Source organism: Nannobrachium achirus (genome assembly GCF_963921795.1).
Source record: "Nannobrachium achirus genome assembly, chromosome: 21".
In the NCBI taxonomy this organism is placed as follows: Eukaryota; Metazoa; Chordata; class Actinopteri; order Myctophiformes; family Myctophidae; genus Nannobrachium; species Nannobrachium achirus.
The window spans coordinates 38,751,905-38,769,254 of NC_137828.1; positions in this window are offsets into that span (position 1 = coordinate 38,751,905).

The window sequence follows — 17,350 nt, forward strand, 5'->3', positions numbered from 1 at the left end:
TCATCAAGTGCAGCTTGTCTGCCCCCTACTGCTCGCCTACAACTGTCTCTGTGCTTGTTCTAAGCAAGTTGGATGGTGTTTGATGCATGCTCTGTGCAACCACAGAACACCAAAGGACTCGCATCAGACTTCAAACCATGTGACTTTCATCGGGAATGAATTGTGCTGTCTCTGCCCCCCGCCTCCCCCCAGAACTCTGAAAGAACTTTGTGTTTTAATGTCTGTAGCCAGCCTTAAAGGCCACATACACTCATTTTACAACTGTGTGTGTGTGTGTGTGTGTGTGTGTGTGTGTGTGTGTGTGTGTGTGTGTGTGTGTGTGTGTGTGTGTGTGTGTGTGTGTGTGTGTGTGAGAGAGAGAGAGAGAGAGAGAGAGAGCACCGCAGTGGCCGTGGTTTACTGCCTGGTGCCACTAAAAAATCTCCCGTTCATTTCCCCATAGACTTTCACGAAAATATGCCATTAGAACCAAGCCATCCAGGATGTCAGTGAATCATGACCATGAAACCTTTGTTTCAGTGAAAATATTTTTTGGAAAATTGCTAAACAAAGGGTATTTATTAAATGTATAAAATAATTAAATATAAAAAAATAAAATATGTTGATATAGGATCAAAATATGTTGATATATAGGATCAAAGGTTTTATGGTCATGATTCACTGAGATCCTGGATAGCTTGGTTCTAGGCTTAACATAGGCTAATTGTTTTGTAAAAGTCTATGGTGAGAGATTTTTAGTGTGCACCATGCAGTAGCCTAAACCACTTCTGCTGTAATAGCCTACTTTCTTGTTTAGGCTACCAGGTTGTATTTTATTTGGAATTTGAATATGTCTATGATTGTATTTTATTAAAGGTTTAGATGATGTCCATGTTTCAACCATGCAAAGGTTTAAAGCAGAGGTGTTCAAAGTTCGGGGTGCCCTATAGCGGTCTTTATGCACAGGGAAGGATTGATTGTTGACTGAATTAATTTGCAAAGAGGTTTTTCAATACAGGCAGCAAAAATTCACATTGGGAGACATTTCTATCGACTGACACAAATGAAATGCATCAGTTCAGTTTGACATGATTCAGGCGGGGGAGAGTGGAATCCAATATTCCTTCCTTATGGAAGTCACATGGTTTCATTCCTCTAGCATAGGAGGGACTAAGGGAGAGTTGAATCCAATTAATTCCCTATGGAAGTCACATGGTTTCATGCCTCTAGCAAGCCTCTTGACTCAACCTCCGATCCAGAATTTGTGCATAGGCTGGTTATTGCAAACACATAATATCAGATCATAATCATCATGTTTACAATAATGTACAGGCCGATGTGTTTCTAAGATATGGTAGCTTACTTAAAGGAGTAGTTCACCCCCAAAATTACTTTTTTCCTATTGATTACTCACGCCATGGAGACTTGAGTTCAATATGTAAATAAATTATAATATTTGTCGCATTCCTAAGACAATAATTTGATTACAATATTTGGGTGCCCATCCGGAATCAATGGGGGTAATTTACTTTTACTTTTTGTTTGTCTTGCTACAAATACAAAAAAATATTATTGAACTGAAGTCTCCATGGCGTGAGTAATCAATAGGGGAAAAAGTCATTTTGGGGGTGAACTACTCCTTTGATACATACTAGGCTAGAGGCCAGGGATTGTGGAAATGTGATTATAATGTGACTTATTCTGTACAGAAGCAATTTAGCCTGTTTACAAATAGCAATAACAATTATTTTGGTGTTCGTGGCTTTTCAGGACAAGTTAATAATTCCTGACATGGAGGCATGTTTGCAGAAGAAGCAAGTTCTGTTGGCAAAATCACTATTGGACACAGGCAGATTAAATCACGTTTGAAAACTCACTTGTTGCATACTCCTTGGGTTTCAATGATTCAGACTGAGAGTTGCTGTTTCCATTAGGCAATGTGCCTAAGTGAGAGAGTAAGAGGGAGTAGAGGAGTGATAGACTCCTATTCTGGCTGGTCGGGAATTGAACCCGGGACTCGCTGATCGGGGCATTTTGTGCCCACCCCTAACAACTTGGCTATCAGGACAACCCCCACTTTGGACACATTTGGACAGAAATGTTACTCATACAGTATCCAGCATTAGTTACTGTACACTGAGAGACCAGCTTGGGGTTAACCATCATTCTTAGTTGCTGAAAGTCTCACTCTCCCCTCTTGCTCACCTATGAGCATGGATATATTCTTTTCATATTATATTCTTTATCTCTTTTGAGCAACTATACAACAGACTTTTTATGGTACGCGAAGATAATGGATGTGCAGTGCAGCACCATAAAATGAGATGACACTGATAGTTGCTGCCTATCCTTTGCCTTACCTGCTGGGAAACTCTGCGGACTCTGTGGAAATAAGCCGTACATGTATGCACACAGATATAACAAGGTAAGATACTTTTCGGAGTATACATTAGTGAGTTGGCTCTCTACAATGTCAGATCTGTTACATCATGTCTTGTATGACATCTCTCTCTCCTGTACTTTCCCCACCTCAAGCTACGACTATGGGAAACCGCGATCCAAGTCGTGTGGCGCTCGTGTTTGTCGAGTTGTTCTGCTTTCTAGTGGCAGTGATATTCAACTCGATGGCGGGAGTTGGTGAAAAATCAGGTGCAGTTGGTCATATGAGGTCAAATGACTTTGTGTGTTCATTGTTTTTGTGTGTTAAGCTACGTTTGATACGATTGAATGTGTTTTCACCCACACAGGTCTTTTCACAAATAGCCTGGTGGATTTTATACTGAAGTATAGGACACCTATAACCCCCGCTTCATGGTCTCTTTTTGTGTGGGATTTCATATATGTTTGGTTTGGTGCCATGTTGCTATACTTTCTAGTGGGGCTCTGTAGAAGGTAGGCTTACCTCCCATTTCTATTTACTGTACGCAACGTCTAATATTGTTTTTACATGACGATTCAATGTTTTGACATTACCAATCCATTGTTAAATATCTGTTGTTGTTTTTTTGTGTACCATATCTCAATGTCAAACCGCAAACTGTAATTTTCATTCATCATCATCACTCAGCGTTTTACGGGAATACAAGAACGCTCACCGGGTCAAACCGGGTCAAACCTGTGACCTCGGAATGGTCAATAACAGGTATTCCTAAACGTAACCTCAGCCTAAACCTAACCTTATTACTAAACATAAAAACTATGCCTAATCCTAAACGTATTCCTACCTTAACCTCAGTAAAACAAATACAAGAACCACTGGGGATGAGCTGTCCGCGAAGGAAATGAACGTGTTTTGGGGGGGATCATTCCGGTTACCTTTTACGGCACACCGTCATTTTCACTTTATTACCTTGCAGACTGCTTTTATCTTGTCATTGTTTCCCAGCAGAGATTGTCTGCAGGCAGAATTTGTTTACTCAGGCAAGCGTTACCATGGAACGGTCTGTTTTATAGGAATGTCTCCTCGTGGATGTACACTACTCCTGCCGTGCTGCCCTATGGATTTCATGTGTCCTTGATCATCAGTCTGTCTCTGAATATCACAACACTGTTTCTTTATGACAGAGAGTAAGTACAGTACACAGAAAATGTCATGTAACGATTATTGTGACCAAAGAAATTGCGATTTATGATATTATCTCGATAATAATCAAAATATCCCCAACAGCCAACAGTGGACAATTTGAAGTGAACATCTACTTTTCTGTGTATCATAGGATGTTGCTGCCAGCTCTAATCGTCTCAGCCTTAATGACTTTCGCCAACTATGTGATTCTCTTTTTCACGTGTCATGGACTGAAGGTCTATGGAGCCTGGCTGAACAAATTTCACACCGCAGACCTCTGGCTCATACGGATTTTGGTAAAACTAAATCAGGGCTGCCTTAACTATTAGTCTTAAACAATTACATTTTACTTGATGCTTTTCTACTCTTGGCAAATGTATACGTTTTGTATCTTTAGCTGGACATACACTGTATTGTAATCCCAGGGACATGCTGGGCCCCTGATTCAGCCTGGGAAAAAGAGTTGGAGAGGCCCTCATTGCGCGCTATAGAGCTGCTGCTACTCAAAGATTTGGCATTTCAGATCATGACAAGTGACAAGCCAGTGGGCCAATTACACAAGTTATATTTTGTCGTTGTCGGGTGGAAACCTTGTACGTCCAAAACCGTTTGTTTTTGTTTTAAAAATGATTTAAACTAGTGAAAACAGCTGTTGTAGATCTGCTGTTTTCACTACTTTTGTGCAACGGCCTTGTATGATGAAGCAGGGCTTTGCTTTGCGAAAAAAATTACAAATTTGAAACTTGGAGATAGATACAAGGTTTCTGCCCGACAATGACGATTTACTTTGTTGGCCACCCAGCCCCCAAAATGGAACGAAGGCCGACATTTTATTTTTATTTTTTTCCTAATGGCCGGCCAGGAATGAACCGGCCGTTCGGGAGTTGTCCCGCTTTTCCCAATGGCCAGCACGTCCCTGTGTAATCCCGATCTGACTTGATATTTTGCCACACGATTTCCGTTGAGTCAGGCCGAATTTCTGCTGTTTAGGCTTAGTTTGTTTTGCAGTGTGTACAGGGGGTCGCAAGGACGAATTTTCTACTCCTGATCAGCCGCTGGGCGTTTGAATACATTTCTGACAACATTCATATCAGTGTCTTTCTGATATCACTGCACCTGCGCCAAGTAGCAAATGGAATAGTGTCAAAATGCAGACTGTATTTACCCATTTAGAACGGGTACACATTATTGCGAATCATTATTTTATGCTTTAACTATTGATAAATAGCAGATATACAAGGTCAGTGTGCCGCGCTGCGAGCTTGTAGATCTGCTATTTTTGAAAAACTTTGAAAATTAGAATTTTGACCCGATTCTATAAGCCATCAAAGAAAAGGTCCTTTTTTAACTGGAGCTCAGTTAGTCTGTTCTTGAGAGACTACTATGTCAGTGGTTCTCAAACTTGTTCATGTGAAGGACCCCCAAACTGATATTTATTTGGCCATGGACCCGCATCTCAAAATATTTAGTTCCAGGGACCACCCAGAAGCAAAATTTGAGTTACAAACGTTCGCTTTAAAAATACATATACTTGTATTCAAAGATTTGCACACATTTTCACAACTTACGAATAAAAAAAAAAAAAAGCAGATCTACAAGCTCGCAGCGCGGCACTCGGTGCCACGCTGTGAGCTTGTATATCTGCTATTTTTCAATAGCTAAAGCATTCAATAATTCTAGGCCTAAATGGGTTAATTACAACCACGAAATGCAAGCAAGCCTGAACCAAAGTGATTCTTCTGCCCAGCTCTGCTCTGCTCCAATCAGATTTACAGAGTCAAAGACAACATTGGTGAGACTCATCGTTTCAGATTGGACTTTTCTGTCTCTCGCTGAAGAGGCCGTTCCTCAGACACCTGTCAAAGCAAATATGAAAGAGAACTTTATAATTGCGACCGAAGGTCGCATATACTCTGAAGAACCGTGTCGCTTGAGTGTCCTTCCTTCCTTCCGTATCCTCGTGACCGTCCGTATCCTCTGTGATGTCAGTGTGATGTCAGCGAGTTGTGACATCACTTCCTGTACAGGGCGGCTACACGAAATGTGGATAACACTATATATGGAGATAGTCCAGTCCATCATGTCATATGGGACTACCGTCATAGTTAATCCGGAGTCAATGGCTGACTGTCTGTACAGGAAGTGATGTCACATGACATACTTTTTATGCCCATATATGAGTCCTAACATGGAGATGTGGATAACACTATATATGGAGATAGTCTAGTCCAATATGTCATATGGAACTACCGTCATAGACAGTAGCTATTGTTAGGTCAGAGTCAATGGCTGTCTGTCTGTCTGACTGTCTGTACAGGAAGTGATGTCACATGACATACTTTTTATGCCCATATATGAGTCCTTCTGTACCACATCTCCATGTTTAGGCAAACTCCACAAAGAAAGGCCCTATCGCCAACCCAACCTAGGGTGTGAGCGATAGGGCCTTTCTGTGTGGAGTTTGCATGTTCTCCCCGTGTCTCCTAGGGTTGATACCCTCACAAAAACATGAACAAACTCCCCCCAGAATGACAACAACTAGAATCGTCAGAGAAACGCTGTGGTTGGCCAGATGGTCAAGAATTGGCGCGACCTCGCCCTTTAGGGCGAGGTCATTTGGACCTATACATGGAGAAATGGAGCAAACCTGTTTGGCCTAAACATGGAGATGTGGTACAGAATGACTCATATATGGGCATAAAAAGTATGTCATGTGACATCACTTCCTGTACAGACAGTCAGACAGACAGCCATTGACTCCGGCCTAACAATGGCTACTGTCTATGACGGTAGTCCCATATGACATGATGGACTGGACTATCTTCATATATAGCGTTCTCCACATCTCCATGTTTAGGCCCTATCGCTCACACCCTAGGTGGGGTTGGCGATAGGGCCTTTCTGTGTGGAGTTTGCATGTTCTCCCCGTGTCTCCTAGGGTTGATACCCTCACAAAAACATGAACAAACTCCCCCCAGAATGATAACAACTAGAATCGTCAGAGAAACACTGTGGTTGGCCAGATAGTCAAGAATTGGCGCAACCTCGCCCTTTAGGGCGAGGTCGCATGTCACCCTGAGGTCGCATTCCACCCTCAGGTGTCTTACTAGTTATTTTTGTGCTGAAAATTCTGCCTCAGAGCTTTAATATACATCTTTATTGACAATTGTCAACAAGAACAGGGACAAGGGACAGGGACGTAGGCCACAGTGAACAGTCACACTTGTCCGTATCTCCGTCTGTCTATAACGCTTGACACTGTGGTTCTATGGGTTTGTCGCTCTGACATCATGCTCTGACTTCACTGTGATGTCAGGGGAACCACTCTAACAGAATGGGTTTGTGGCTCTGACATCACCCTCTGACTTCACTGTGATGTCACACTAACAGAATCCCTTTTATGCCCATATATGGAGTTCCCTGATGACATCAATATTAAGCCCATATCTAACAGGACTTCATATGGGAATGACCACATCGTTCACATACCACACTAACAGAATCCATATATGGCCAAGACAGATGGACAGATGGTTCTACAGTCAGGGATCTCCATGTATGGGCATAAAAGGGTATCAGATGTCAGATGTCATAGACCTCATAGGACTTTCACATAATGAATAACTGAGAAAGCATGTTTGGGCTCTCACAGCATACAGTATCTCCATATACAGTAGGCCTACATGGATCTACATACTGTATACACACCAGGGGTCTACATAAATGGGTAACTGGTCTGATATACATCACTGGCCAGATGGCCAAGAATTGGCACGAGGCGTCTTACTAGTCTTATTCTGAGAAGTTATAGGCCTGTGTATACAATGGTTGATTATGTGAGTAGACCAAATGTTTTGTCTTGTTTAAACACCAGGGTTATTTTAGTTAACACGCACAAATTCACATTATGTGTCTTCTGCAGACTGGCCAGGCCACAAGCGCTGTAGAAGAGACAATCAGTGTCTGTACACTGATTGGCTCTTCCACTTTGTGGTCCACCCAGCACTATGACATGACATGATGCATGATAATGTCAATTCACATGATGGGAATGGTTTACCATCCCAATTCATTATACCGGTATATATAAGTTTCTGTCATTTTCATTTAATTTGAGTTTTGACTTTTCATGTAGTTTCTTTTTAATGAATACAATGTTATTTTAGACAATCTATATGGTAGAGTATATGTTAATAAAATAAATTATACAATTGAGGTAGTTTTGGCCTGCACATTTAGATCCTGTGTTTGGTTTCGTACAACTGGTGGACAAGTTGTGCTTGAAGGTCAAAATTGTATTTCTCCCCTAAACAAGAGGGCAGGCTCTATAGCAATTACCGTATACCGTTTCTACTGTTGCACTAAAGCAAAGAGTTATTTGTATTCTAAATCCCACTGTGTGTATTAAATCAGGTGCAGAATGGAGTGGCACTGTATGCAGCGTGGGGGACCATAGGCACCTTGCTAAACCTGACAATTTATTTACAACACCAAACGATAACGGCTAAATGTCAATGTGCAATGATGTCACTGACACTGCTCCTTATGGAACTCCTTGTATGGTAAGAGAAGTGGTTTGGTTCACCTTGTTAACCTGAAATGACCCCTGCACGATATGTACTTTTGGCCAGTGGTTCCCAAACTTTTCAACTTGAGACCCAAAAGAGGGATAATTTTGCCCGGGACCCAAACAGTGAAAACAGCAGATCTGCAAGCTCACTTGAGCTACTTCTTACATATGGAATATTTTAGATTTTAGTTTTTTCATAAAATTACCATACTGAAAGAAAAATTGTTTTATGTTTTGAAATAATAATAATTAAAATGTAGGAAACCAAAAAGATAAGGCACACATAAAAATGGCACACAAATGGGTCCCGACCGACCCAGAGTAACTGGTTTCCCCCTCTCTCTCCAGCTCTTTATTAAACACAGTTTTTGTTAAATAAAAATATAAATAAAAAAGATTAACAGGGGTCTCCCCATGTCTCTAGCTCTTTATTAAACACAAAATACATTTACAAATTGTGTCCAAGCAAGTTTCAGTCCCAATTCTGTCAACTCTTTGTTTATCCTGTAACCCATAGGAGTTCTCTCTCTTGATCAGATAAAATTGCTATGCCAACCTGAAAAATCTTTTTGTTCACTAAATTGCAGGAGAGATAGGGACACCTAGGTTACTGAACAAGCACTAACACTTAGAAGGAAATAAAAAGAGTTACCTTTTTTTATGTTTATGTTTATCTCCCAGGTTTTTATTGGAAACCTTTTACCTGGATGAGCATGTGCGCTACATTTTGACCATGTACCCTGTGACAGTCCTATGGCTAACAGGCAGTGTGACCAACTCAAACCCCCCTGGAAGCTACATCCATATCTATGCCGGTACCGAACTCTATTAATAGTTGTTAAATCACGTCTCAGCAGTTCCAGCATTACAATAAGTTCATGTGAATATAATGAATTTACCTGGTACACATTAAAATTATTCTGATGTCTTCTCTGTCCCCCTTCAGTCATAATCCTGGTTACATCCTGTGTCATGTTTGTGGCGCGCATCATCCTAGTGATGTGGAGGCACCGCAAGCGACCACTCTACAATGACAACACTCACAGCATGTCACCTGTGGAAATTGCCTTAACACAGAGGAAATACTTAACATAAAACATAAGTCTTGCGTGTGTGTGTGTGTGTGTGTGTGTGTGTGTGTGTGTGTGTGTGTGTGTGTAATGATTACCTTTATTGTTTTGCTTTACTGTGTAATGGTTTGTAGTTGTTACTGTTCGACAAATCTAGGAATATAACATTTCTTCTGAACCATTCCAGAGTGCAGTGTGCATGGTCTTAAAAGTATAAGTGATACAAATAAATACTTCACTGATATCAAGATGCATCTGTAAACACATTGGTAAAGTAATTCCAACAGATTGGGTCACCTGCCTAGTCTCGCGTGGCCAGACTGTTGACTCAGCGATTTGCAAATGCTCCCGCCATACAGTCTGGGATAACGTAAGAAGAATGATGAGTACCCGGGTTAAAGCGGAAGTGAAGCCTCCTCCTCACTTCCGTTTCTGTCTCACATCGCGCACATTTATCCTAATATAAATAAAAATCATCTAAGCATATTTAGCTTGCTGCTTAGCAGAAATAAAATATATTTTCTTGAACGGAAATGCCAGCTTCCATTAGGCCTACTTGCCGTTCAGGAGCTGTAGACTCTATATAGCATTCAGAGATTGTGGAATAGTTGTCTGGCTACACGAGACTACCTGTAGCCTGACACTCAGCCTGAAACATTTCACTGTGTCGTTTCACTCCATTATTCAGTCTGAAAGACCTCTCAGTGCTGCAATTTTCTGAGATGGGGCGTGGCTAAAGTGGGACTCTTTGGCGTTTGTTTCATACTGGATTATCCCGATTGGGCGGCCTTTCTACAGCGTCACCAGACCCTGAATGCGAGGATAATGATTCAGGGCCTGGAGTCAGGCTATACGTCACCTGACCAGCCACACCTAATATGATGTACAACATCCATAAAATTGTCATAAATCTTGTATAACTTCCATAAAACTCTCTCTCTCTCACACGCACGCACGCACGTACGCACGCACGCACGCACGCACGCACGCACGCACGCACGCACGCACGCACGCACACACACACACACACACACACACACACACACACTACATACAAACCATTTTAATATCAATATGCAAAGTCCACAGTCTTGGACGAGATATGGCCATGAATGAATGACTGACACCTGGTACAGTCTTTTCACAGCCTGTTAAACTGTGCTCACAGGGTAGCATGCTGATCTCCAGATCAGATGTGTCTGCTTTCAGGGGACAAGGTGTACAACAGTAACCATGTACTGTAATCATACACAGTGTGACATGGTGATGTTAAATTATTACACTTTCCTTATGCAATATGATACTTGTGCTGGGATTATTTGGTCTCTGAAAGACCATTACCTTGCTACTCATTGCTTACAAGCTGTTGAAATCTGTCAATTACGCAGAAAGATATGAAAGCTATAAAAAAGCATATAAAAGGTCTGATCTCTCAATTTAACCTCCCAATTAACCAATGAATTCAGTGCTTCACATCTAATGTGGATATGCTATACCCTCGTAGGGTCTTCGGGTCACTTTGACCCGGTTTTCAATTTTCAACATCAAGAAAAAGTATGTTAAAATATGTTTTTATCCATGAAACTTCTTCTGCTTGGCTTATTTACTGTACTAAACATGTGATATGAAAATGGTACATGTCATGCATTTGCAACACCCCCCTGTATCAACATATAACACCCAGGGTCTTCGGGTCACTTTGACCCGGCCATTCAAAGTGTATGCTAAATGGCTAATATTTAGACCATTTCTTTCTGAAAAAACATTGGACATATGGATTTTTGAGTACATAATTTGCTCACCATTACAAATTACATTGATAACAATTCATTCAATATTATCTCCGCCAGGCCGGGATGGCCAAAGGTGAGGGATTATGTTTTCGTTGCTTCTGTCTGTGAACAGCTAATCTCAGTCACCGCTGGACCAGTCAGCGTGAAACTTTACATGTACTCCCCCGGGAGGCCTAGGAAGATATTCAACCCCAAATTGTCCTGTTATAGCGCCACCATGAGGCAGAATTGAGCAAAACAAGTTTTGGGGGATATTTACAATACCGATTTTCTCTGGTCATTTGATCAATGTCATGGCCTACAGTATGTGTCACATTTTCTATTCAGATTGGCCACGATTCCAAAGATGCTTACGATTTTTGCGGGAGTGGCACATTTTGCTACCAAATGGGAACTTCATCCCTATGCCACTTTACAAATTCCAAGTTCCACAGCATTCCGACGTGATTTGTAGCATTTCTTTTTTATTTTATTTTATTTTGAGTAGCCAATTATGGTTTACCCTCTTTTTCTCCCCAATCCAGTCCTTATGCCAATTGATTCCTCCCCTATGTTGTCACTGCTGTTGTATCCTACCGAATCACCTGACAGTGAGGACCCCCCACCGAGTGGACGTAGGGCCTTCGCCCTTCGTCCTACTCCTCCCTCCCAAAACCAGCTGCCGCCCAGCCTGGCTGTAGGAATACATGTACAATTATCAACCTCTCCGCCCAGCTTCCCTTCCCTCGAACAACAATTGTGTTTGCATAGATGCCCCACGATTGATTCAAATCCACAACCTCTGTGGCAGTGACACTGTGCCATCAGAGCACCTGTAGCACTTTGTGCAAATCAGAATGGGACAAGAAATATTTGACATATAGTTCTTGATCAAATGACAATAGGGATAATATGTACCAATTGGTGTGAGATTTGGACAAAGTCTATATTGTAATACCAACAAGATATTTTGCAAAGATCAGTCTCATGGTGGTGCTATAAATGACAGATGGAAAAGATTTCTAGTGGAGTTTCTTTCTAGGCCTCCTGGGCGTATGTGTGCCAAGTTTGATGCTGAAGTGGTGCCTGAGATTAGCTGTTCACACAACAGCCTGATGGTGGCGCTATAAGAGGCAAATGTGAAGAATTAGGGGAGGAGGTTCTTCCTAGGCCTCCCGGGAGTGTATGTGTGTAGTTTCACACTAATTGGTCCAATTTGCCTGAGATTAGCTGTCCACAGACAGAGGAGTGAAAACATAATCCCTCACCTTTGGCCATCCCGGCCTGGCAGGGATAATACAAAATATTTATTGAATTGTTAGTAAAGTAGTTAATAATGACAATCAAATTGTGTTTAATATGATTTTTGGGGATTTCTAAATACTTTAGAATGGTTTAATATGAGCCGGGTCAAAGTGACCCGAAGGCCCTGGGTGTGACTAAAACACGAGGATCCTACGAGGGTTAAAATAGTTTTAAGTGGACCTAAATGTGCAAACCTAATGTTACAGATGCATAATACATTGTAAGCATCAAGGCTGGTGCTGTTAGGCAGATAGACTGCCACATCAACACTGTACTAGTGCTCACCAAACAGCAACCTGTTGTATGATCTTCACTCCTAGTCATATATCACAGCTGTTTGCAGGTTGCCTTTGCCAGTAATCACAACTGCATCATTGTTTGCACGAATAGCATTAGCAGTGTATTGGAAATAAAACTGTACGTTACTGTGGCTGACTGTCACTCATTCCTCACTGTGTTCATCAACAACTGCATTTAAGTATTGTTGTATTCAGCTACTTACTTTCAAATAGAAAGATTGTACTTTTGACTCACATTACATTTCCAGGAAGGGACTCTTGGGACCAGGGCAGGAATTTCAGGGAGGCCATGAAGGCCATGGCCGTTGTTGCCCCTCAGTTTGGCCTTGTGCCCCTCCAAAAAATGGCATGACCTGAGGCCACAGTGGCCTTAATGCCCCAGCTGACTGTACCACTTTCTCCTCTGTTCCTTTCTTGTCAATAGCCAATTTAAGCTTTGTATGGCTACGGCAGATGACAACGGCAGCCGGAAATGATCGTCGCTGCGTTTCTCAAATGCCCTTTGACATCAACACTCTAATAAAGAGCACAGGATTTTTAAGCAAATGAATATGGATGATGTCAATATGACAATTCTTCTCTAATTGCCTTTAGTGATTTGAAAAATTCAAAGCCATCACACCAAATTTGAAAGTGAAGAAGGTAAGAAAGTAGTAAAAGGTTCAGAGATGGCCATGGAAATAATAACAATAATACATTTGACTTTTAAAGCAATTTTTGAAAATGGATTATAAATTGCTCCATCTATACCTTCCGTCTCAGCTTTCCTACTGAAGAAAATTAATTAAAGTTCAATGGGATGACTAACCACTCTCCCTCTTTAAAAACACAGCATGTGTTCTCCATCATGTCTACTGGACTGGTATACATTTAGTATTTTATTCATGGTAATATTGTTGACCACTCCTTTTGTATGTCCGTGGCAAAAATATATCTTGTGGAAAATGTCCATCACAAGCCCAGGGGTTGATGACCCATGACCAATGCAGTAAGTTTGATTTGTGCAGGGCTGAGATTTCACTGCAGATAGTCTACATTTCAAAATCATCCTTAACGCTTAAATTCAATTAATTATTTCAATGGATTAAACCTTGTTTTAGTTGATGGCCTTCCTGCCTTAGCAAATTGGCCTTCGTGCCCTCCCAAAATTGACAACAACAAAGGCCAATTGGCCGTGCCCCTAAAACAGACCTGGGCATTGTTCGGCCCGGGGGCCGTATGCGGCCCTTTGGTTCACTCTGACCGGCCCTTGTAGGCTTAATGGCAAATTACAAAATAAACACTTTTTCTAATTTTACCTCATGCACAGACTAAAGCTTTTGTACATATGGACACAATGCGTACATCAGCACGTTTGTGTGATCATTGGATCGTTGTCTCAAAAACAAGCAGGTGGTCAGACTGGTCACATGTCAAGACGACCTGCCTTACCTTACCCATAAAAAATGGCTAAAGTCGATGCTGAATGCCGTGTTTTCAAAACAAATTGGACTGCTTACTGAAGCCGGAGGTAAAGCCATGTGTTTAGTTTGCAGGGAGCACTGCCTTTTAGCCCGGCACTCCTCACTCGGAGTACACCTGAATAGTTCACTGGACTGGTCAGACAACGCGCAGGCGATTCACAGCAAGGGGAAAAGCAGACTGTTCCTCCTGAGAAGACTGAGATCGTTTGGGGTGTGCAATAGGATGCTACAGATGTTCTATCAGTCTGTCATGGCAAGTGTCCTCTTTTTTGGTATAACATGCTGGGGTGGCAACAACAGAGCAGGTGACACGTTTAACCTAAACAGACTGGTGAAGAAAGCAGGCTCTGTTTGGGTCCTCTCTGCAGGGGGTGGAGGAAGTAACCAGGGTGCGCACAGCGAGGAAGCTAGATTCCATCTTGGAGAACTCCTCCCACCCCCTCCATCTAGAGATCACCAGTTACTGGAGTAAGAGAGGAAACGACCGCTTTACCTACCCAGGACGGAGATGTGAGAGATTAGGAAAATCTTTTGTTGTGTTGGTAGTTTCTGAGTATTTTTGCTTTATTTAACAATGACAGTGAGATACTTGTTTGCACTAACTAGCATTGACTGCTATGGTCTCTTTTGCAAGACACTTTATGTATATATACTTATATATTATTCGCCCCCTCTATTGATGCACCTTCTCTTTATTGGTACTGTACTGCTCTTGTCTTTGTTTTGTTTTTTTCCCCCTCTTATCTATCTTTTCTTACGTCTCTGTAACTTTGTAAATAACTGTATACTGCTGTGCTTCTACTGGACAACTGAATTTCCCCCTTGGGATAATAAAGGTATCTATCTATCTATCTATCTATCTATCTATCTATCTATCTATCTATCTATCTATCTATCTATCTAATATGTTCTGTTGTTCATGTGGCCCCATGGAAAAGATAATTGTCCACCCCTGCCTAAAACAACGAAATTCTAGGCATGCTTGGGACCCAAACTTACAAAGAATTATTATGAATGATATTATATTGCAAATATAATGAAAAATGCTCCTATTTCTGCAATTTTTATATTGTATGTCATTACAGCAATGCATTTATATTAAAAACAAAATATTTTGAATACTGAGTATACACTGTACATTAGTAGGCCTATACCACACCTCTGAAGCCTTTCCCCTGGAGAGGTGACCCATGTACGGAAGGTGCAGTGTGGATGAAATTAACATACAATACCTTGGAAATTATTATATAGGTATATATACTGTAGACTACAATATAATAATATAAGTAGGCTACTTGTTGTGGGGAAGAAAACTGGCTGATGCTGCATTATAAAAACACCTCTGGCAAAGAAATGTAATTGTTTGTAGCCTAGCAATACTTTTTTTTTTAATCATAAATAATACTTTAAAAAAATAAAGCTAATTTAGGTGTATTAAAACAGGAGTATTGTTTTTATTTTATTGTACCTTTTATTTGATCAGGAAGTCCCACTGAGATAAAAAACAACCTGGCCATGGTAGCAGCCGTATAAAATCAACAAACACAAATCACAACAATCACAATGCGTTAAATACATACAACATATACTAAAATATTCTATAAAAAAATAAAATCCACAGTAAAACAGAAAAAAAATGCTTTTCAATCATAGTGGCCTGTCAGGAAAAACAATCATGCCTGCTGTATTACCACATCCATTATGATGCCCTGAAATGCATCAGTGCAAGATAAGTGAAATGGAATAAAAGGTTTGTCTTTATCATTTGGAAGTAGTGCGTGCGTGTGTGTGCGTGCGTGCGTGCGTGCGTGCGTGTGTGTGTGTTGCCGAGCATCTGTAGGCCTACTGTATTTTTGACAATTGTGAATGTAATGTCATGTTTCTTTCCATGTGTACTTTGTGATTATCACCATAAGAGGGCAGCATATCATTACTGACCAGAGGCATAAACTAAAGCAATGTGCTTTATTAAGCTACATAAAGAGGGCATTGTGTGACAAGTAGGCTATTTATTGAAATATCAACTTACTCTGTAAACATGCTTCTAAATGTTTTTAGTCAACATGGAAGGTCCCCCAATAATGGTTTTACAGACAAGTCATATTTAAAACATGTACCTTATAGTATAAATGCACACCACAGCTCATATAGCCTGTAGACAGGAAAAAGGCAATATTAAACAATCTATTTTGAGCCTTATGTGTAGAAAGACAGTATATGAGGAAAATATACAGCCCTTTTTTGACAACCACAAGTCCACAAAGCTATAAAAGACCAGAAAGGGGAAAGAAAAGAGAAAGAAGAAACAGAGAAGGATCAGTGTGGTGCTATGTCATGTGATAAACATGAATGCATTTAACCAATCTTCCCCAAATGATGTCATGTGATGTGACAATTAGTGTCAAACTGCCTTTTTTATTCCATGTTATACTATATACTGTACAAACATGGAATCACATTGGCGCTTTCATTTCTTTTCTGGTAATCCTACCGAACTGGTTCACAAACTTGGGGTCAGGGGCCCCCCATATGATCAGCTTTGTGTGCAACATTATCTTCTCATTCAACAGTTAAATCAAGTGTAGTGTATCTTTTTAACACCAAATTGGACAAATTGTCAAACATTACGTAAGAAAGTTAGCCTGGTTCCAGACCCTGAATCACTAGCTACACCCCTTGAAACGAATTGCAATTCAGGCTCAGTGTCAGGCTATAAGAAAGTGGAAAACATTGTGAAAATAGTTTGTCTAGTTTCACAATATTTATCTGTGGATCTGAGTCAAACTAAATGTAATGCCTGCAGTTCCAAGTGCTTGTCGTGGTCCGCAGTTCAAATAGGCCTATTTTGGGTGGTCGTGGCCTGAAAAGTTTGTAAACCCTTGTCCTTTATGGGAACTGGCTCTCACACTTCCTTGTCAAGGACCCCCACATTATTATGATTTAGGTGTGGACCCCTATCGGAAAATATGTTGTGCCAGGGACCCCTAAATGTTTCCTAAAATATTCAAAATTGTTCAGATTTTTCTAAATAGCAGCAAGCTCACAACTATTGTCAAATGATGTATGAAGGGTTAAAGTGATGAAACTAATTTTGATGCTATGTTGACAATTTTACCCACTGGAATCCCCTGACGGACGCCTCAGGAGTCCCTGGAACCCAATTTGAGAGCCACTGTCCCAGAGTGACCTTTGATGAGGATGAAGACAATGACATGCATGAATGGAGATGAGAAAATGGAACAAAGAACAAGAGGGTGCATTATAATTTTAATAATTAAAGACAAAGAGGTTCAGCACTCAAAAGACCAGATAATTGGTCTCCATCTG